General features: G+C 39.8%; 1 long non-coding RNA gene across 5 annotated transcripts in view; it reads right to left on the reverse strand.

The window, feature by feature from the left end:
* Positions 1-13,861: 13,861 nt before the first annotated feature.
* The window catches only part of LOC110360700 (uncharacterized), a 71,420-nt gene continuing 61,753 nt past the window's right edge, over positions 13,862-23,528 (reverse strand). For 4 of the 5 annotated variants that reach the window (XR_010473441.1, XR_010473443.1, XR_010473440.1 and 1 more), the window contains exon 6: positions 13,862-23,195. This is a non-coding gene — a long non-coding RNA (uncharacterized LOC110360700). The remainder of the gene's footprint in view (positions 23,196-23,528) is intronic. The other variant, XR_002416773.2, reaches the window with a different exon arrangement.

Genomic DNA, 23,528 nt, shown 5'->3' on the forward strand with positions numbered 1-23,528 from the left:
CTTCTATTTGACTTCCACATCCTTTGCATTTGCCTGGAGGTTTTCAAACTGTAGTACAAAGTTTCCTTCACAGTGGGATGCAACCATTTCTCAAACAAGTAGTTTTCTCTTCCCCTGCCTTCATGTCTTCTCACACAGGACCTAGAGCTGCTGTGGTGGCTACTGCTGCTACAATACTAGCAATAGTCTTCATATATCCAAGGCACCATATGAGGGTCTCTTTGATTAAAATACTCTGTCAATCAACAAGAAATGGGCTGATTATTTTACTGTGAGCATGAGAAGCAACAGAGCTAGGAGGACTGAGCTGTGTCCTTCAAGACGAATATATGTTCAGTCTCCTTGTTTATATTTTGCCTTGTCTTGGGGAACGGAAAGACTGTGATAATCTCTGATCAGAGAGTCATGTGTACAAATTAATAAAATACCTGCATATTATTCAGCATTTTCCTGAGAATGGAAATGTGGAGAGTAAGAAATCTCCGTGTAGCTATAAAGCAGAGCACAGGTGCAGACACCGGGCTCCCTGAGTTTCAGTCCTGTATGTGGAATCAACTTGTCTCCAGGCTTGTGTGCAGACCACAGCATATCACAAGGCATGCAAGACACATTTATAGTGAAGATAAAGGGTTTGATTTATCTCTTGTGGCTTTTGGAAGACATAGTGTAAACAGGACAGTGGTTAGTTTATTTAAGTGGTTGCATATGTATAATTTAATAAGGCACAGTTGAGAGCAGTTTGTTCTTGGAGTTAGCATTCAATCTCTCTGACGTCCTGAGCAGCGTCTGGGACACAATTTAAGGCTACTGAAAAATTAATGTTCGGATGGAGGTTGTTTGCTACAAATCCTCCAAACTGAAACATATGACTGGGATATTTTTTCTTCTTCCAACTGCTCACCTGGCACAATTTCTAGTACCCCAAAAGCAAAAACCTACGGTGTTATCTAGGTGCCACTGTTCTCGTGCATTGCTGAGGCTACCTTTAGGCCACATTTAACTCTTTGATTGGTGGTTCTCTAAACCATTCAGTTTATTAGTATCTAAATTCCTGACAGCATCTAAAGCATTATTTTATTGTCTGGATTAGCTGTCCCTATTCTTTTTTCCTCGGGACAACTGAAAAAGAGTGCTGCTAGGTTTTCTTGCATCTTCTGGTCTTTTGAGAGATAAATCCAGATGCTGAGTTAACATTATGTTTTTTAATTTAATCTATTGTATTCTATTTCATCCATTTCTCTTAAAGCTGTCTCTCCTGTTGCACCAGATAAAACTAATGTTGCTAACAAGGTTATCATTCTTGCCCCTTTCTTTCAGGGTAGCAAGCAACCCCTCAAGAAGCCAGGTCTGATACTTCTGAAGTTCACACCCTACCATAACAGAGAAAATGTTTCCCTGCCATTTCTTTTTGCTTATTTCCCTCCTCTTATTTCTACAAAACTTTGGTGCTTTTCTTTGTCTGCTGTGCTTGGCATGAGTGCTGTGTTGTCAGGTTCCCAGTGTTCAAAGATTTTATTAATTGTTGTCAGGGTTGTGCACTTCAGGCTTAGTTCCTGAGTTCAGCAGGGGCAAGTAAAAAGTTAAGTTTCCTGAGGTTTTTCTTGCTGTTTGTCATTGTCCTCCATAAGGCAGGTGAGAAAATTGGACTCCTCTGAATATATCAGACTGACCAAAGGCTTTGTCTTTTTCAACACCATTTTAGATCCTAAGGAGAAGTAACATATGGAAAAGTAGGTGTCACTGCCTCCAGTGTATTCTATCCAGCCCTTCAATAGTTACATTCAGACAAAAACACCCTAACAAGCATGTGCAAGAGCACTCTCAGGATCAGCTACAGTCAGTGGGAGCTGCAAGTTATGCAGCAAATGTGGAGATCAGTCACATGGATCCCAAATCTGAGGTTCAGTCATTAAAAAAATACAGCCTCTGGGCATGTTGAGCTACTTATATGAATGGCATTGCTCTCAAATTCATGGGTCACTTGTCCCTTTGATCTTCTGTGAGACTGGGAGGCAGGTGTGATGTATGTGTGTGGGAGACGATCTGCTTATCATCAGGTCTAAAGACTAAGACCTGTGAACTTGAGTAGTGTATTTGTTCTGAGAACTGGAAACGGAAGCAGGAAAAACGTTAAACTGTGGTTCATGGGGATGAAAGAGGAGACGGAGACTTGGGCATAGTGAGAGATCATGAAAGAAATGCAGATGAGACATTATGCATTAAAATAGTTTGAGCTGACAAAGCGAAGGACCTCTTGCCAGGCTAGTGAGGAAACACCCGAGTTAATAAAACGGCATTGTGGGAGTATGAACATGCTGCTGAAAGGCTAAGAAGGCAGAACCAGGGTTGTTTTAACCTCAATGACGAGCACCTCAGTTCTCTCACTGTTGAACAGAGGCAGTGTGAAGTAAGTTTCACGTCACTAGAGGCTCTTCAAAACAGAAAAATCTTGTCAAATCCCTCCTAAAGACAAATAAGAGGGCAGTTTTACCTGAAACCACCTTATTTGACGACAATCCAAACTTAAGGTAATTTTGTAGCCATTTCAATACTTGAAGATCATTTTTCCTGTTTTAAAGGAAAGCATAGGGGTTTTGTTTATTATTTATCATTTCAACAAACACATGACTTGACTAGCCAAGTAAACAGAGTGAGTCCTTGTGGAAATGCCAACAAGGCATCACTCCAGAGGTAGCACCCAGAATTGACTTCTCATGGCCCAAAAAACTCCTTTAGAAATTCTGCAACATTCCTAACAATGACAGAATACTACGTGAATGATTGTGTGATGTTGTTCACAGAAACACTCAGTAGCAATCACTGTTCAACTTGCCTCAACTCCCCAGTGTAGCTCTACAGAGTTATTGAATACTTATGTCAAAATGCATCTTAAATTACACACTCCTTTTCCAGGTGCTCTTTGCTAATCCAAGCCACTTCTCCCATCAACTGTGTGCATAAAGCAAAGTGCTCTTGTTCCCAACCTAGACCATCTTTGCATATTTAATTTGTGTGCATGATTTGCAGAAAAATGTTGATATGAACAGCTTCTGCATTCCTCACTGCTGCTGAGATTCATTGTTAAACTCTTTTCTCTTTTACTGCAAACAGCAAAACACAAGGTTAAATTGAGGTTGCTGTCATCCAACGTTTTGGTACCCAACATTACTGGTATTGCATCACTCTCACAGCATGGCCTTTCTTGGAAGCTCTACATACATGAACCAGCTAGGCCTGACTTTGGTCTGTCTGGGACATCTGATGAGATCACAGCTGGAGGTGGTATAGCTATGAACATTTGGTTATGGGAAAGTCTGTGGAGATATTTTTAACAAATAAAAGTGGAAAGCTTGCAAAAGCATGATGTGAGCATTGTGTTCTCAGTACTTGAAGTTCCCTTCTCATAAACATGTGGAAACTCTTTAGGCACATGGTATCAAGACCTTAGTTAACTTTTTTTCTCAGACTGGTTACTGTAAATCTTTGCTGTATATGAGAAGCTAATGCTGCAGTCCAAGGTCATGGAAAGCAAGGGGGAAAAAATTGGCTGGATAAGCGTTTCATTTTTAGATGCTTTTCTTCTTCTGTAGACCATTTCCAATATAAAAGAAAAAGAAAAGATGATACAGGCATCATGTTGCTCTCTATTCTTCTCTGCAAATGTTTTCAAAATAATCATAAACACATATTAAAATCCAGTAATCTGTACAGGGGAATGAAAAACTATGGGAGCATATCCAGCCAACACAGTGTGTGTTTCCCTTTGAAAGAATGAAAAACAAAACTAAAGGAGAAGCTACAGTTTCTGACAGCCAGAAATCAACCTGCAATTTCCAGTAGAGGAAGATCTTAGTTTGTGATTCAGAAAGCAAAACAATTTCAGGGGTCAATGGGTAAAATTAGAGTGCAATTATGTGAAGACAGCCCATGGACCTTATGATATCTGTTATGAGGAGAAGCATAAATGAAAATTGACTACAGGTGTCTCCCTGTCACAGGGAATCCATGGTCTGATATCCCTTATGCTGAAAGGAAACCCAGTATGCTCTAATACAGATGGAGGTTTAGGGCTTTCCACAGCGATGTAAAAATGTCATGTTTGTTAGCCAGAGCAAGGCTCTCCTTGCGATTGACGAAAATGGCACAGAAAAAAAACCCTTCTGAGAAACCAATTTCTGTTCTGAATTATAAATTCTTCATTTCCAGACTTCCTGTACACGGAGCAGCATCGAGGGGCTGTGGACTCACCCCCTCCCAAGCATTTGGCAAAGCTGTCATGCGACCTGGAGCCAAGTCCAGAGCTGGAACATTGTATGGGCCAATTCATAAAAAAAAAGGAAGAAAACCTATCCAGTTTTAGATTAACTATTGGCTGAACTTACCAGAGTGAGATCTCAGTATGAGAACCTACAGAAAGTAATTAAGGACATTAGAACAGGGTGGACAGGACTGTGTGTCTTTACACACACATCTTTAGCCCTTACCATTAACTTGCAAGAGAAAGCTCAGACCTGGGCGGCATTTTGTGTCAAGATTTCCTTTATGGAGAGCATGACAATGAGGAAATAAAAAACCCTTGTGAAACAAAATTGCATTTAATATAATTTAGGTATTGAAAACCGCAAAAAACCAAAAGCCAATAACATGGGGTAATTGTTCCACTGACAGTCAGTGAACTTAAATACCTTCTGTACAAGCCAAAAGTATTAGAACCTCTGATACTTTGCACAAAATGATGGGAACTAATATTCATTTACAGGACTGAGCTCAGTAATAGAATTTGCTTCTGTCCAAAATTAGCTATGGTATTTTTATTATACTTTTTTCATTTTAATGACATATAACTGTGAATACTTTTCAGATTAAAACCATCCTTAACCTTGAGCTAAGTCACAACCATAGACCCACAAAGCATTGTCCTTGATTTATCTAACTGCTGAAAGGGAAACAAAAATCTAGATTTTGTGTCAGAAGGTGGTACTAAAAAGGGAGCTGTCCTGTTTCTTGAAATATGTATTCTGTACCACTGAATCATACTGGTAAATTTAATCAAAACCAGTGTAGGTCAAACACAGGCAGTTCATGATTCAGTAAGGTTTAGAAGTTGTATGAAATATCCTATCTCTTTGTATGTTGTTCCCAGACGAAGTTTAAATAGACAGCAAGAACAGCCCTTATTTAGGGGTTGATCTCTACCTCTGTTGTTAAATAAGGTAATTAACCCATATGTCAGCGCTCTGTCTGTGTCTCAGTGTTCCTTACTGCAAGCATGACATCCCATCTCAGGTCAGAGACATCTTGTTCCCAACCTGCAGCAGGAAGAAAATTGTGATTCTTCCCATCTTTTGCTAGATCCTGCCCACAACTTCACCTTTAGATGCTCCATCCTGAAGGCTGGACTGAGGGTTGGTGGTAAACAGCATTCAGGACTAATAACCCTTCTAAGTCATACTTAAACTAGCCATTGGGACAAGGCACTGGAGAACAAGGATTGTAGCAAAAAACAGGAATATTTCATTTCAGCTCTGATTGTGCTTTACAAGCTAAATTAGAGTGGCTTGCTTCGTAAGCTACAGAAATAAAAATACAGAATCTGGTTTTGTTTTAGGAAGCTTGGTCCCTGCTGTTTCAGGAATTTTTTCAGTGTGTGGGGAGCCGGAGTGGGAGAGAAACTGTTTTTATTTGTTTATTTCCGTGGACCCAGTTACCATATGGCTCGTGGCACAGAAGGAAGATCTTCCTTCTCTCTCAGGCAGGTTTGTTTTAGTTGGCCGTGACTTGACAGGAATACATCTCTGGCTGCCACAGTGCTGAGCAAATAAACCCCTTCAGCATGCAGTCACTGGCACTGCAACTCTGCCTCCTGAAGAGTATGCTGAAACCACCTTGCTCATGCGCAGACCAGAATATTTCTAAAAAATCAAGGTAGAAAGTGGTTTTATCCACAGGCCACAAAGTTCCTGGTATTACCAAACCTGCTACCTATCTTCATATTGTCTGATAAGAATTTTTGTTTGAATAAATTAAAAGCTGTCATTTTTTCTCATAAATTACACTTTTCAGTGGGAAATATCCACAGACTTAAGTGTGTACATGTGCAACTAATGTCCCACACAGCATTTAGTTTATTATTCGGGTGATAAACAGATGCTGATTCCTTTAGTGACACTAGAATTAAATATTACATGTGCAATGGGCTGCATATTATAAAAATGGCTCTGAATCTTTCTATCTGGTGGCAGGCTTGTACTTCCAGTCCATCCCCTTGGGTACCATGGAGATATTGCATGAGAGAGAAATGGGAACAGTTGGATGCTTCTGGTAATGTTTCTTTAGCAAATCATTTTGTCAGGTTATTCTTCTTTTTGGAATATCAAATCACATGTTATCAAGTAACTTGATATTCCCTGAGGCTGCACAAGATTCATAGCATCTGGCTATTGCAGAAATATAAAATACAATTGTTATTTTTCTGACTGTCAGGTGGATTTTTAACTTTCATATTCAAGAGTCAGAGCGCTGGTTGTTACTTTCCTGCTGAATCTTAACAGAAAACACTACTTTTGTGAAATCTCAAAGCAGCTATTTTATCCCTAGCCGTAGCAGCCATTTATTTTCAGTTAGTGACACCTTCCCAACCTGCTCTTGTAAGAATGACCTCCCAGGAGTTGTGTATGAGGCTGTTTTCATCAAACAGACATGAAAAGCAGGATAGCTGGTCCCAAGCTGTGACCCAATCCATCTGGGTTCATTTTTTTCAGTTTTGCCACAGATTCAATACCTTTCCTCAGGGCAAAAATCACAAAAGTTATTTTCCAGGGCTCAGTTTTACCCAAGTCCTGTCTCATGCCTGGAGAAATCTTTTGTCCTTGCCTGCACCAAGTTTTGGCCAGGAAAACCCTCTCTACTTTATGCAGTAAGGTACTTTACTCATGCCACAGAGATACCGCATGTTTATTTAAACAAAGGACTGTTTAATGCTTTTTCCCAACCTCATCTGTTGCCTGAGACTGTAGCTGGTGTCTTTCTGTGTGTCTGAACAGCAGAAAAAGGGGGATTGCTAAGGGTCTTCTTCAGGTTTAGGGCTTCCAAGTGCCTGTCCCATGTGTACCCACAGGTTTGCGCTGCTGGGAATCCTATTGTGACCAATATAGATACTTAACCCAAATGAAAATGCCAGTCGACAGTGACCTGTTGCCTCATTCCTGGCTGACACAGACCTGAGAGTACCTCCAGGGAAGCAGAAAAAAGGAGGGCGGCTTGGGTGGTTTTGTCTGTGCCCTTGAATCCCGTATGATCTTGTGCTCCCTGTTACATTTTGTTACCCAAAAAGCATCTTGAAAGTGTTACAATAAAGGAGCTCTAATGCCATAGAGTTCATATTTTCATATTGCAGGACTATGATGTGTTTCTGCCAGCAGGTCTCTTGGGAACTCTTTGGCTGCTTTCCCAATTTAGCAGCTAAATAGCTGATTCATTTAAAGAGACAAGAACACTGTGTATCCTCAGGAGTGCATGCTGAGACATTCTTTTAAAGACATGTCTAAAGACTTCCCTGCTTCTCCTGTGGGTGCATCAGATTTATTACAGAAAATGAAAAGAATACAGCAACGGTGGCGTTTGTTCTGCCGTGAGAATGCAGGGCGCACCAGAGCTGCGGAGAGAGGAAAAAATGTGAAAGATGCTCCAAGTGTTGCCAGATGTGTTGGTGGCTGAATTATCATCCCAGAAAAAGATTTGCATACCTTGGATTTAACCAAACAAACAATTCTGTGAGTAGCAGAATTTCTAAACCTTGGTTCCTCTCAAAGCTTTTTGTGGGGCGTTTGTTTTGGTCTTTTTCAAACAAATTCTCCTGTGTCCAGCAAGACATGAGCTCTATGGTTGTGGCACTTACATCCACTCCCCTTCTTTGGACAGACTGTATCTAATGTCATTGATCTGCAATCTTCCTGTGAGGGAGAGTTTTAACTGGGCTTTTTTCCCCTCTATCTGGGCCACTGTTCTCAAAACATACATGGGAATTTAACATCTTCAAAACCTCTGCCTGTCTGTCAAATTTGCTTTATCAGCTAACAAGGGAACTGGCAACATGTCATCTCAGTTCTGCATTTAGGCTAAAACCCCAAAGTACTAACATCTGTGATTTATTACTTGGATAATGGTCAGTCTGAACCTGGATTATAAACATTCTTGGTTTCACTGCAGACCACAGGCAGAAATCCAGGTAATGACAGTGCTGACCTCAGGTTACATGAGTAAATGCTGCACACTCGCTTGGGATACGAAAAAGATAGCTGTGTACGAACAGATTGTTACAGTCTGTCTTCACACATGCAAAAAGAGATAACTACACCTCTACTGCCATTTGCAATCAGCAAAGAACAGCCTTCAAAAATCTGTATGATCATTTTGTGCCCTCTCAAAGATCTTGCAAAGCCATTTTGTTAGATTCTGCTCGCAAAGAGCCCAGCCAGGGGCAGGACCTGGGCTTGATTCTGACCAAACGGCTGGTGCTCCGCAAGATTGTCCTCATGAGTGTCTACATAAAGATCCTGTCTGCTCAGTGAGGGCTTTAGCTGTACCCTCCAGTCTCTCTAGTCTCCAAGGCTATCCTAGCATCAGAAGTGCAAGCACCTGGTTCTGTGTTATCACCCAAGGAACGTGGCTGGAAGTAGTAGTGCTGTGCCAGTTTTACACAAAATCCCAAAACAGAGTGCTAATAGGTGGAGCAGCAGCCTACAAAGCCACCACGATGTGGAAACAGGTGGTTTTGGGAAGAAAAGCATGTTATTATACAATTTTTCTCATTATTTTAGTACTCTCTGAAAACTGTAACAGCCTCACAAAACACAAGCATTTTTTGTTGCCTTTTCTTGGCCTTGGGAAGATAAGTGCAAGAAAACACACAAACATTCAAGTTGCAGCAGGACTCCTTATTGCTGCATTTGGTAGCTTTGTGCTCTGAAGGATTCTGGGTGTCTGATCTGGATCCTGATCTACTGGTGTGGAGTGACAGTTTGGGAATATTATTGTCTATTATTATGACAGTGTCCAGAATATCCAACAGAAGATCAGAGTCCCACATCCTGAATGCAGTGTAGACTCTTGGTTTTACAAAGAAATTATTTAGCAGGAGTCTCCTCCTTCAGCAAGACTCATAAGCAACAATACCCATAGGCTAAACAGACATCAGTAAATGCATTTTCTGTTCTTCTCCAGTGAGAGGAAAAGTAAGCTAGAACAGTTTTTAAGTTTTACCGTTTCTCAAATTGAGTTTGGGTAGGGAGAGACAAGTTTGTAAAGTGCCAAGGGAAATACTTCGGTGGAGGGACTTAACTGAGACAGTGTAAGAAGCCAGTAATTGAATCGGGACAAGGCATCTCCTCTTTCATGCCATATTTGTTACCAAGTTTTTATCTCAGTGTACTTTGTTTAGTTTCAAGAAGCTGTTTGGAATCTACTTGCACTCTCTTCTCTTTTGCAAGGAGACCTTGCAAGATGGAGTCTATTAGGAGGTCAAGAAAGCCTTAAGGGATTTTTGTTTTGTCTTATTGTCTCCATTCTTTATATAAAGTGCTCGCAGAGGACAGAATATTAGAAACCAAATGAGGCAAGTGCAGAACTCAAAATCATAGATAATTTATGATTCTGAAAAGGAAATTAAGTGTGAAAAGTAAGTCATTAATATCAAGTCTTTTTAATGACTGTTAATGAAAATGGGCATGTCTTCCATGCCACATAGAGAGGAAAGCCCTTCAGGCTGTATCTTAATGGCTTTCTTAGGCTGCATGTGTTTTAAACTTAAGGTTTCACATAATTCTATGCAATGAGTGGGATTTGCTGTGATTTTTGACAGTCTCTTAAATGTTCCTGAAGTTAAGGCAAGATCTAAAAATGCTACAAGCTTAAACAGAGCATCATCAGATGTCCATTGCTGCTTACATGTTGTGCCACACTTGTTTCCTCTGTTTCATCCCAAGCTTTACTTAACTTTACATTGCAATTTTCTTATTAAACCTAAAAAGATCTCTTGTCAGTGCCAGAACTGAAGGTCCTTTCTGTAGTTCATTGCCTTTGTGCAACTGCTCTTCTTTTAATCCTACCTGTTGAGCGTGAGCTGACCTGAGTGAAAGTAAACCATTTAAATGAAGGGAAATGTTCTTTTAATCCCTTTTCTAGATCTCAGTTGCCTACTTAAAATGGCCTCCTGGTTCTGCTGCAAAAGTTTTTATTCTGCCTTAAAGAATGCTGTAATCAGAAAACAAAACAAAACTCAACCATTTAATACAATAAAGACATTTAAGGCAGATTGTTCTATAGTGCTAAGTCATATCAGAAAATCTTAGTAATAAAAGAGATGCCATATTTTTCTTTCTGGGTACACAGATGTTTTATAGGCTTTATAGCAGGAATATGCTCAGAAAAATACTGTTATCCCTATATAGCCAAAGCAGTAGCTAAATCTGCGTGAGGAGAAGAAATTAATCTTGAATCAAATATCACTGCAGTCATCTGTCTTGTCAAAGAAAGAAAGAAATTCCTGCTTTTGTGATCACAGCAGAACAATCAAACAAAAAAAGCTTGACTTTTCCCTCTGAACCAAACCCATTTTCAGCTAACACTTATACTCAAAACTTCTGTGAAATGGTTTTTATAGGCTAAAATCCAAGTTTCTTCTCACTGCACCCTTATGCACCTGTCGCTTTTCTCGGTTCCTCTGTGCGTGGAGTTCCAGCTGCTCCTCATGCCCATGGTTGGGCACAGCTGCCCATTAACACTACTGGAAAACCCTTCCAGCTCAAGGCTCAAGCATGGGAAAGGATGTGTTAGCTGAAGACACCCCTAGTGTTTTGTTGAGGGATTCCCTTGTTTTACCATCAAGTTTCACAGATTACATATATCTGTTTTGTTCCTGTAAACCAAATATGGCTGCTATGTCCTCCATTTCAGAGAGGTTCATCCATTTCTGAATATCACTTGTCAAGCAATCCTGCAGCCTCTGATTGGTGATATCAAGTTGTCTCATGGTCCACCTTCCTATCTGTTAATCTGCTTCAACAGTTCAGTTTATTTTGCACATTTTTTTCATTTAGGCTGATGTTCCTCCGATGTTCATGCACCTCATATCATTTTTCATATGGAGTGCAGCAGACTCTTCCTTTAATAAACCACAGGTTAGTAATTCCAGATAATAAACAGTGAATTAAGACCTATATATATTACTTCTCGGCTGTGAAAAGATCTGCAATTCATGCTTTTCTGCTGCATGCTTTGTCATCATCTTTTAGTTTCACCCCTCATCTCTCAGTCCATCTGTCACACAGATTACAAAGGACCAGCTTCTTCACTGTGGCAAATAGGATCTTTGTTTATTTTATATGACCAACAAGTCCCATCATCCATTCACAAGACAAAAATGTTGTCTTCAGAGTTACTTTATAAAATGTGTAGGGAGGTGTCTACATCCATCAAATACAATTTACTAAATATTCTCCTAATATATCAATAAATCGCTTCATAGCCTGTCAGCAATGCTAACAAAATAACCTATCTAATAAGCATGCTGTACCAAAAAAAGAAACAAACAAAACAACAAACAAAAACCTACCAAAACTATTTACAAGCATCAAAAGCATTGTGGAAAAAATAAACCTGGCTTTCTACTTCTGTACATCTTTGAATGCAAGGTCTTATGCTGTTCCCCGTTTCACTGCATCTCTGGGCTCTTGAGAGACAGCTCTCTCTATACACACGGTCAGGCAGCATCAGCCTGCACACTGGCAAACCTTTCCACTATAATGCCTCTACTGATGGATTTTTTTTTCTTTTCTGTTTAATCTTCAACCTTTGATCACACTATCCAAGATTCTTTTAATCAACATCTTCTCATTATACTATTATGTGTAATAATCTATTTAAGCCAAACCTAGAATGCTGTCACTCCAATTTCCTATTTAGTGAAGAAATCAGTGTAGCCTTTACTATTACTAGTAATATTTGTTCTTAGTTTACAGTGGGAAAGTTTGTCATTTAGAATGAGACATTTCCTTGTAATATTGATCTATCAAAAAATATCAAAGAGCTTTCAAGTGGTAGACAGATCTGACCCTGAGTGTGTCTAGAAGTCCACATAAGCAACTCCAGCAGTCTCTGAAGAGAGGTGTTGAAATCTCCATCCATGAAAATTTTCAGACTTCAACTGAATAAAAGCCTAACTGCCTGATGTAACTTTGAAGTTAGCTCTGCCTGGAGCAGGAGGGTGGACTAGCAACCTCCGGAGGTCTCTTTCAACCTACATTTTTTCTTGTGATTCTATAATGCCTACTTCAGCCTTTCAGATCACGTTTCCTTCTACCCCCTTTGAACAGTGAGTCCTTTAGTAACTCTGTCCAAGTCACAACTGTTTTTCCATACTCATTCTGTTTACCCTATACAGGTATTTTCATTTCCCACATGAATCAGTCTAGTTCCTTCTATTTTGCCATCCAGTTTCTTTACAATAAGAATCTTAAATTGATTTATCTTAACTCATTCAATTTCTCCATCAGATTAAGTCTTTTATTAAAAAGTATTGTCCAGATAACTGCTTTCTCCACGTTAGCCATTTGTTTCTTTCACACCTGTATTTCTGTATGCTGATGTTCTTCTAACTGTTGTTACATTATTCATTTTCTTTATGTAGTTTTTAAAGGAAGTCCTGAAAATTTTCTGCAGAGGAACTGCATGGAAACAATCAGTCTGTCAGCTTCCCCCATCTACCAGCAATCCATGAATGTATCCCATTGGTCAGACATCTTAAACCTTCAGAATACAAAGTCTAGACCCCCATGCTAATCTTCATAACCTTTTTCTGCCTTCTACTGGGACCGGGAAAACAGCCAGGACCATCCTCTTAGGACCACAGTTTATCACAGACAACTCTGAGCCATTCCAGCAAGTCCAGCAGTCATTTGCCTCAGCACAAAAAATAATTACAGGTTTCTACATCATCTTTGTTCCCATCAGACTGTCCATCTGATCTCTGACACTGGGGACATACTTTCTGACACCTTCCTGACAAGGAGTCCATGATCCCACAGGTTTAATCTCTTCTGGTGTCAAAATGAATCAGTATTCCTTTCTATCTGTAGGTTATACTTCCTTCTCCATTATGTCTCTTCAGTACACTCCTGTGCTTTATCTCAGTCTGCCACCTCAGCTCTATTTGTCCATCTCTCACACTCTCATTTCTTTTTTTGCCCTGGTCTCTCTGTATCTGGATACCAATAGCCTGTCCTTTTCATCTGGCTGTAAAACACTTTTGCAAACATCTGTGGAACTCAAATGATCTCTTAACCCTGACACATTTCAAAACACAGAATTTTCACCATATCCATCCTTAGTTCTCAGGCCTTTTATTCCTCAGTCTGCTGCTATTTCCACTCATAAATCACTCTATCAGTAACTCACTCAAGGGTTATGAACATCCTGTACTTCTACAGGCACGTCATCTTGTTCCTCCTTCATGTTGGGACTCACATATGGTACTCAGTATGCACCCCACCCTACCATCCCCTCACACCCTCATTTTCACTTTTCCTGGAATATATATTGAAAAACAGAGCTCACTTGCCTCACTTTTTCTCCACAAACCCCTTTGTCTACTCCTAAGTGACCTTCCTTCATTTTTAATTCCTTTGTTTGCCAAACATTTCTTCTGATAACAGTCTAACCGCATATTGGTCGTTTGTTCATCTTCTCTTTACCACTAAATTGAAAATGTTTAGCAAAATGACTTTTGAGAGGATGTGGAGGAGAAAAAAAACCAAAACCACAACATAATTTAAATAACACTGTCAAGTTTATTTAACAGGTTTACAGCTAAATGCTTTGAAATACCTTTAATTATCATTACACTTTTTTTTTTTTTTTTTTAGAGAGGCAGTCAATATTCCAGAGCTGTAATTTGCTCAAAACAATGTGTTTGTAATAAAATGGGAGATAAAGGTATATATTTTCCCATTGAGAGCCATGGAATGAGAAGAAAACATTCCCTGATGTGTTTCAGAGCAGGAAGTGAGTAGGAAATTTTTAAACATGCATATACACAGATACGCATTCCCCTGCCACCAATCCAAGTAATCCTGCCAGGGTATTAAGAGTTTCAGCTCCTGAACACCAATGGATGCACTCTGATTCACAGGGTATTAAGGCAAGTGCACAATTGATCCTCTGCCTGGCAACTGCTTTTTTTGTGTTTAATATTTCACATTTTCAATGCAAATTGCACAACAAGTAATGGCATAACAAAACACTGCACTCACCAGTCCTCTTTGCCTTTTTACTTCTGGGACCTTGAATTTCACATTTTGCTTCCTGAACCTGGATATCTGCGTTTTTATATTCTACCAAGAATTCTTATTGAGATACTTAATGAGTTAAATGTGATGATGACTGAATGCAATTAGTAGTCCATCTATTACTTCTTTAGTTAATAAATTCCCATGTGTACAAGGGGTATTATGGGATTTGTCAGGTTAAGAGGAGTTAGATCAGTTTTCATCTTCAATCACAGACAACACAGAATGGATGAGGTGGGAAGGCATCCCTTTGCAAATCCATGCTGACCTTTTCCAATAGCCTACTTGTACTTAGTATGTTTGAAAATGGTTTCCTCTGATTATTTTCTTCTATTGTCTTCCCAGAGATCAAGGTGAGGCTGAGCAGCATGCCAGTCTTTGGCTCTTCCTTATTGAAAATAAAAGTTGAATTAATAGTGAATTAGAAATGTTCTGATTTTTATTTCAAGAACAGAAAGCATTTCTCAGCCTTACATTGTTGTCTATGAGACAAGACAACCATATTGCACCAACAGAAAGCTCTGCAAATGGTATCAGTGTTTGTTTAAATGCAGAAATACTGCTACCAATAAAATAAAATGAAACTATTATCCATTTATTTAACCAAAAAATACATAGTGGTATAGTGCAGCCAAGTACAAAACAAAACTTAAACCAATTTAGAAGCATCGATTTGTATTCCTGACATAACTGGAGCAGAGTTTCCTAAGGGAGAGAAATTTTATGTCCGTTCCAGTACCTGTATGTATTGATTCTTTTCCTGTCCCTGCCCCACAAATATCTCAACATACTTCAGTATTCGTAGTTGTCATGCCCTAACTTCTTCCATCAGTAAATAAATCAAATTTCATTTACGTCCAGCCAGACCTGTGTTACAAGAGGTGGCAACAAACTGTGAACCACAGTTCCGGCTTTTGTGATAATTACAGTTTGACACCGGATTTTACTTTGCAAGTTGAACTCTAGTTCTAGAGTTTTGCTTTTGCCTAAACAGTAACAGGGCTTATCCTCTGCAGTGAATGCAAACCAACCCTTTGGCTGATGAATGCTGTGTGCATTCAAGCCCTTAAAACTGCAAAAATATTGTGCTCCTATTCCTCCCCAGTGCCACCCTTGTAGCATGGCCATGGCCAGTTGAGTAGTCTTGCTCTCCTTCTTGTACCAGAGAACCAGCTATACTTTGATCTTCAACAAAGTCACTCAAGAGTAATGATGACAGTCTCTTTAAATACACAGCTTTAAATATTAGTAATATCTATAATCAACATTGTGCAGATATGAGTACTATGTGTTTATAAATGGCTCTCAGGACATCTGCAGCAGATGCTTTTGATGTTTATAGGCAGCCTGTTGACTTCTTGAATTCTGTAACAAACAAAAAAAACTTACAAAGATATTAACCCTTTAGAAATATTTTCAAACATATAGTTTGCCATATGAGTTGTTCATTTAAATGACTGGGTTAGGTTGATTGATGATATGCTAAGTACCATAAAAAAATTCACAGGAAATCGTTTTGAGTTGTTTTTTGGTTATACTGGAATTTCTCTCAGGAAATATAATAGAAATCCCCTGGCTGCTGTTTCGGGGAACTGGGACAAATATGAGATAGAGTTGGCCAAGCCATGTCTACCATGCCAAATGCAAAAGCCAAATGCTTGAGTTGCCTGGGTCTCAAGCTGACTACAGGGTTGTGCTGGCATGGGAAATACTGGATCATTTAAATCCTTGTTGGCAGAGTGAAATAAAGCAGCAACTACTAATTGACATCACTAGGCTCCCCAAGACCAAGCTTCCCATACAACCTTTGCAACCTCTTAGAGCAATGTGGCAATAGTGGAGCAGCTACTCCAGGACCCTCCTGTTCTTGGTTCTCTAAGTGTTTGTTTTTCCTTGACCAAACATTTTGTTATGGAGCTCACAGCTGAGGACATTGGGTCACCTGTGTGTGGCATACATGTATGATAAGGCAGGAGTCTGCTGGCTTTTAGCACTACAAGATGGTCAATGAGTGATGCCACCCAGCACATACATTCCACTGCATCCTGTGCTGTGACCCCTCTGAAGCATTGTTCCCTTTTCTGGCAATGAGCTGTGACCCTTGTGTGGATGGAACGTAGTGAGTGCTCACAGCACAGGCTGAGCAGCATCCGCAGCCAATCCATCCTCATTTGTGGCTTGACTTTTCTTATTTAATAGCCTACTCTGATGAACTGCATAAGGCTGTGTTTGAGAAAGGCTTGAGGCTGATGCGTGCCTGCCAACCAACTTCCAGCTGGAAAGAGACCTGAGGAATTACACAAACTGAATGAGTTTAAAATAAATTTCCTGTTGCTGTGCATCTGAAAGGAGAAATAGCTGTTCCATTACTCAGGAGTGCTGCATGCCAGTCAAGGGGTGTAGGATGCCATGTATGTCTGGTTGGAATTGCATGGGGCAGTGAAAGTATTTTTACGTGCATGTGTAGCCACATACACTTACACAGGCAACCCAGTTGCAGCAAATTAAAGCCAGATAAGCAAGCTGTTTCCTAACAGGAACTTATTGTCCTGGCTGATCTCTCAGGCTTTTTACCAACATATGCTGTCAATTTCTAAGTCCCTAAAGCATAAGATCTATGAGATCTGTGCTAATGGGCTCATTCACATTCCTTTCCTTTCCTCAGATTTGTGCTGCTCAAAGATGATGCCAAGCGCGGGTAGGCCAGGAGTGGAATTTAAAGTGGAGCCTAGAAACTTGCTTTAAATGTCTCTATTGGCATTTGAAATCTCTTCATACCCCTCAGTTTTCCATCATGCCCTCTAAAGCTGTTTAATGAAATGCAGAAGCTCTTCTTCCTGTGTCTGAGATGCTCTATACTTTGAACTGTCAAAGAACTATGACACTGTCCCAGCTGAAACCTTCAGCCAGAAGCAGGAACCAGAACAATGTCAAATTAATGGCTGGGATGAGCACATCACTGTAGCAAGATGAAGGTCAATTTATTGGCCCTACATTTTTATTGTCTCTTTTGCCTCAGGAAAATGACACTGCAGCTAAAGCAAGGAAGGCCTTCTGATATTCCAGCTTTCCTACACTACCTTAAAAAAACTCACTGGCTTTCATTCCATGTTTTGGAAGCATTAATTCAGTAACCAAAAGAGACACACTAGGCTTCATCACCACAAATTTCCTTTCCTTTCCTGTCCCCTCTCTGTGAAGATCTCAACAGTCAGAATAAAAATGAATGAATGCCACAAACCTCATTAAATAGGTTATTCTGTGTAAGCTACACTTTTGGGACACTTGCAAACATCTAAGTTTCAGATCTCCCATAAAGGCCAAATATAAAATTGTCCACCTCTTTAAGTCCTTACATATAGAGTATCTTTTTGGAAAATGCTTGAAATACAATTTGTGGGAGACACTGGAGGACATTCCTACAGAAAACAGGCAGGATGATGGAAGGGTTCCTTCTGGCCTTTTAAAATCTGTGTATGTGCAAGAACCATTAGATCTCTGCCTGTGAACAGACCTTTCTCCTATGCTTTCTGTGAGTTCCTTCTGCCCCATTGGCTTTATGATCCAAGGTAACCACCGAGTTACCTTACTTACTAGATATGGAGGTGATAGATATATTAAATTAAAAAATATAGTCTCAGTGAAGAATGAACTTCAGTAAAAACCATATCTCAGAAAACTCTGTTTTGCTTTATAGTACCGCATGAGCAGAAAAGCAAGTTAAATTTATTGCGTATCTATTCACGCATAATGACTCATTCTCTTCTGGAGGAATGCAAGCAGACTTGTGATGCACTCAAACATTACACTAAAAATATCCCATTACCATCCACATTCTGTCATACAGAAATATTTCTTGAGAGGTTTTCAAAACAAGGACTGATATATTCCGGTTCAGTTCATAAAAATAAAGTGGCCCTGACTACTTTCGAAACCAAAGATCTGCACTGAGGTCTGTAGGATTAATCCTTAAAATCTTAGATTATTAAAATTCCTGCTAATTTAGTTTTAATACTGTTATGTGCAACGCACTTGATGCTTCCAACTACAGAATAATAGCACAGGAATGGAGCACATTAATTTAGCTATACAGCTGTATAAGCAAAAGATCAGAGCTTTCTGTATGGGTAAATGTCTGTACTGTACGCTTTGTAACCAAAAATCTTTTTGATACAGTGATGTGTGTTGTGTGTTCAACCCACCAGCTCATGCCGTGCTAAAAATGATTAAGTCCACCGAGGTGGCCATTTGTGAAATACAAATCGATGAGAAACCAAACCTTCTTAATTCTACTGCTCACGGTGTTCTTTTAAACTATGACAGATAGAGGTTTCATAAGGACTTGTCCCTGGAAAACCTTTTCTGTTCTGCTTTTTGTCAAAGAAATGCCCAGTTAATCGAAATTAAAACATCTTGCCAAAGCCTATAGACTCCAGCTGTCTGCATGTTAGCTGACCCATGGTGCTTTTTCTTAGCCAGATTGGCATGTTTTTTTTGAGAAAGCCTAGATAGCCAAAATCTGGGTCTGCTCTTTTATGGAGATTGCTTTGGGTCTGAGCAGTTCAGGTCCTCTGGGGCCTCTGAGCCAGCATCAATGACAAAAAAGAAACCGTAAAGCCTTGGGAATCAGATAGACTAGAAGTTTTGTGCTTGTCTTTAAAGTCTGATTTGAAAGCTTGACGTCAACATGTCTTGATTATGCTTATTTAAAAGAGAGATCTTTCATGGGTATTTCTGAATATCAGTTTTGTTTTACATCCCAGCATTATTCTTCCCTTCAAAATACTGGGCTTTCTTGCTGTACAGGGGTTATGATTAACCAGATCCTTTTGGGGAAGTAAAAAACATTATTTTATTACTGCTGGGAGAAGTCTGAGTGTATCCCCAGTCCAGTCTCTATTTGCACAAAAGCATTAATTTCTGCCCATGGTGTTTTGCAAACAGGAAGTACAGGGTCTGTTTGTGGTTTTGTTGTGTATTTTTAGATCATTATTGACACTATAGAAGGCAAAGACCTGATAAGGTCCCCTTTATGCTACCATATTTGGTCAAATGATGGTTCTATGTGCACTACATGTGAATATTAGAAATTTATTTTTAGATGACCAGTGTGACCTATGTAGTTTAAAAATAGCCAGGCGTAGGGACTATATTGTCTTTTTAAAGGACAAAGCACAGCTGTTGCACAAGCAAACACAAACCAGTCTCTCTCCCTCAGAAAAACTGAATTCTATAAATATGTCACCAAGGTCATAGAAACAAATGTACTGGATAAGAAAAATTATTCTGATTTAAGTATGGGTGTCAGCAAACTCACTGTCTGCTCTGTATTCAGATTGGTACCAACAGGAAAAGAAAAGCATTTTCCAGCAATGCTAGGCGGCTGCGGTACAATGCGAGCAGGAAAACAGGAGCAAACAAAGGCACTGGGGCAAGAGCTGGTCCAGAAGCTTGTCAGCCACTGGGAGGAAAGGTGTTCAGTACTGGAAGATTTAACAGCGAAAGACCACTTTAGTTTTGCTTCTTCTATGGAAAGGCCTTCATTTTAACAATTGAAGTTGTATTAGTTAAAGAAGAATATATGTTTAGAAAGGCAGTGGCCTAATCTTTGATTGTGTCTAGTGTGGTAAGATATATGAATGAACTGCCTTTTATAGTAGAACATATATGTTTTGGTATTCATAAAGTAATACACCTTACAACAAACTGATTTGTTACTACCACAATATGTTTTGACTAACCAAAAGAAAGTCACTTTGATGGGCAAAACTGATATTTCCAGAGAGAAGCTCTTTGACTTTCAAGCTGTTTGTAATTACAATTTTATGATATTGTGATATAAATCACGTGACGTCAAGCTGACTAACGGAACGTGGCACCTGAGTCATGGAGTCATGAACTAATGAGTAAGAAATTACATGGACTGTCATTAGCTCTTCTGGGGTATGAAAAGGGCTAAAAAAAACCAGAAGGCTTTTTAGAGCCATTCCACAAGAGGTCATCTTCATCCCTGTTATTTCTCAAGTGCCAGGGTTGTGAGAAAGTGAAATTTTTCTTCTTAGAAATTGATTTTTTTTTAAATGTTAGCCCTAAGATTAAGTTATTGGGGAAGGGGAAGAACAAAACTCTGTAGTAATTTAACATGAGGCTTTTTAGAGGAATGAAAAGAATTTTTACCTAAACTAACATATTAATCAGAAACTTAGCTAAGCTACAAAAAGGAATGAAGCAGGTAGGGCTAGGATTTTGAACAGAACTGAGAGAACCAGGACTGGTTTTCTGACATGAAGTTATGACTCCCAAAGCTAATTGCCTTGGTACACCGACATCCAGCCACAAGAATTCCACCTCAAATCAAACTATGAAGAGCCAGTGGAATTTTTATGCCCAAAAGAAAGCATTTTCTCTGAAGTGCTGCTGCAGTGCTGGCTTGTAACTTCACATCTAGAGATGTCACACCATGCATTTCTACCCCTATCTTTTCTTGTCTTAGAAGCACAAGTACTGTTTTTTAGATTGTGATGAGGAATGAGGTGCTCTTTTGAAAAACCTAAATAAACCATTTTTCACTTCCAGACTGCAGATTCTCATCTAGCTCATGAAGCTGGCAGTGACCAAAACAGTTAGTTCTGCATGATGACTACTCACAGCCAGGTTTATTGTACCTCTTGATTACGAAAATTATTTGTGAGGCCTACAGACAGTATTAGCAAGAGAATCTAGGCCAAGCCTGACTGGGGAAAGAAACTAAGGCTTGTGTTCTTTGGATTATGGCTCAGAGAAGAAAAGCTTATTTGTGCTTGCCTGTGTAGGAGAGAGTATTGCTTTTCAGCTCTAACAGGCTGATATTTTTCATAGATTCTTTAATTCAGTGTGGGTATGAAACAGTTTTCAATACTAAGTGCTTCTTTTGGTGTTACCAGAGTGCCTTAGCATCTTTTATGTCTCTTGGGAATAATACATTTTTAATAAATAGCCTTTCCTGGAAGCAAGATGGGTAGTAGCATTTGTAATGCCAAGCAAATAGCAGTTTTAATTAAGAGCTCAATCCCCCCATGCCTTTATTTAACAGTCCATAGTACTGGTTTCACTTGCAGTTGTCGTGTTCATTATTAATCTGCAAAATGAGCACTCACAAGATAAATGAGAGGAAAATACTCATAGGGTACATGTAATTAGCACACGACTTATTATGAATTGTGATGATCTCCTTGATAATTAATTATAGTTCATGTTTGGAGGCACTCCAGATAGAAAATATTTCAACAAATAAGATCAAGTTCTTCTAGAAGCAACGGAAGAGATGATGAGAAGTGAGAAGCAAAAATCATGGGTTTAAAAGAAGTGTTGTTTGATAGTTGTAAACTAAGGCTATAGCCTCAGCTGATGAAAGTTGGAATTGTTTTATCTCAGATTTCTGCAGAGAGGATGTAATATGCCTCTTTGCTCATGAAGCATCCAAAGGACGTGCAGTGGAGCAGTTCTCCTGGTGTATTCATTTGCCCTCAGTAGAAAGTGGCTGAAATATACCACCTGCACAGGTACAGGGGGCACTGGGCATGTGAAGGAATGACAGTGCCACGCAAGAGGAAGGACTTGGGTCTTGCTTCCATAGCCCAAAGTAGGAGCCAGGATCTAGAGCCCAGGTATGTATGGATATAGTCATGCTACAGAAAAGGATCTTAAGGAGCCAGGACACTGGGGGGCCTGTACACAGGCAAAAGAAAGCGTTCAGCTCAAAGCTCACTATTAGCATACCTCCATGTGCCTTAGTCTAGGCTGTGAAATCCCTGAATTTCTTCCAAGATGAGAGAAACCCTTCTTTTTTGTTCTGTATACCTTTTTTTTTTTTTTCTCTGCCATTTAAAACGTAGCTGAAGAAGCATTCAGAGGAGTTCTCAGTAGCAGCTGGAGACCTCAGCCAGGAAGCAGGGGCTGCAACCGCTCTGGGTGCAGAGCCACGGGTGTCCTGCGGCCAGGGTACTCTTGGTGGGACACACAGCTCTGGTGCGTTGCCACTGCAAAGAAAACTTCAGTCTCCTCCAGCCTCATGTAGCTTTTGGTCTGGGCAACAGAAAAATGCAAACTGGTCTGAAGGATCTTTTAGCTCACAAATGGTTTTCTGGTATTCAACACATATTGTGCCTTCCCACTGGCATCCACTGTGGAAGGAATCAGGCCATACATGCGTTCACCTTGGTATATTCGTTTATTTGGCCTCTGCATATTACCAGTTAACACCATGAGTGTTAATGTAGAATACAAGACACAGGCCATTTAGGAACAGCTAAGTGATCAGAGGCTATGGCTTTGCTGGGATTAAGGGTAACTGGAACTGATTTGCTTTATCTTCCCTCCTACCAGACTCTTAAGCACCTGACTCATAAAATCTCTGCACAAATGATTAAACACATGGAGGCCCTCAAAGCTGTAAGGCGGCCACAAAATGACAAAGTTGACAGTGACAGTAACTGTGCACGTGTCATCAAGCAATCCTCCATTCAGGGCACAGAAATATGGATGAGAAGGCTACCATCTGTTACTAGCAAATACCCAGCATTATCCAACAGTGAAGCAAAGCTCTCAGCATCTCAGTTCCGTGATATTCATCAGCTATTCCCATCTCATTTATTCTGTACAATACATTTTTAATGTGTAGGTTGCAAAGCAATGCTAAGCCAGTAGAAGCCAGTCAACCTTTGCCTTACCTCTTTCTTACCTGCTTCTCCCACTTTGCAGAGTTCTAAGAACAAAATGTCTTCTTCCTCAGTATTTCACTGGTAAATCTGCAATGTCTCAGTTTGTTATCATATCAGCGTGCTAAAGACACACTATAATTTGCATTCACCCGGCCTGAAAAAAAGTATGTGAGAGGTTACACATGGTTACATTCATGAAGCTTTTACACCTGGAGAGAGAACAATGCTCAAATTCCATTAAAATTGTCTTTCCTGACATAGCTACATCAAATTGTTAGGCACTTCAGGTGTGTCCAAAGCACATTAACATGCCAAAGCCTGGCACAGCCTCACTTAGCTACTGCTGCTGAAATAATGCTAATGTTTGGTCTGCACTGCACACAGTTTAAGTCACTGTGGCAGGACACCTCTCCTTGCTTGATTTTCATTTTACCACTATAATAAAGAAGCAGGGAAGACCTTTTGACTTGACTCCAGACTTGAGGTC

This window comes from Columba livia, chromosome 6 (genome assembly GCF_036013475.1).
Source record: "Columba livia isolate bColLiv1 breed racing homer chromosome 6, bColLiv1.pat.W.v2, whole genome shotgun sequence".
NCBI lineage: Eukaryota > Metazoa > Chordata > Aves > Columbiformes > Columbidae > Columba > Columba livia.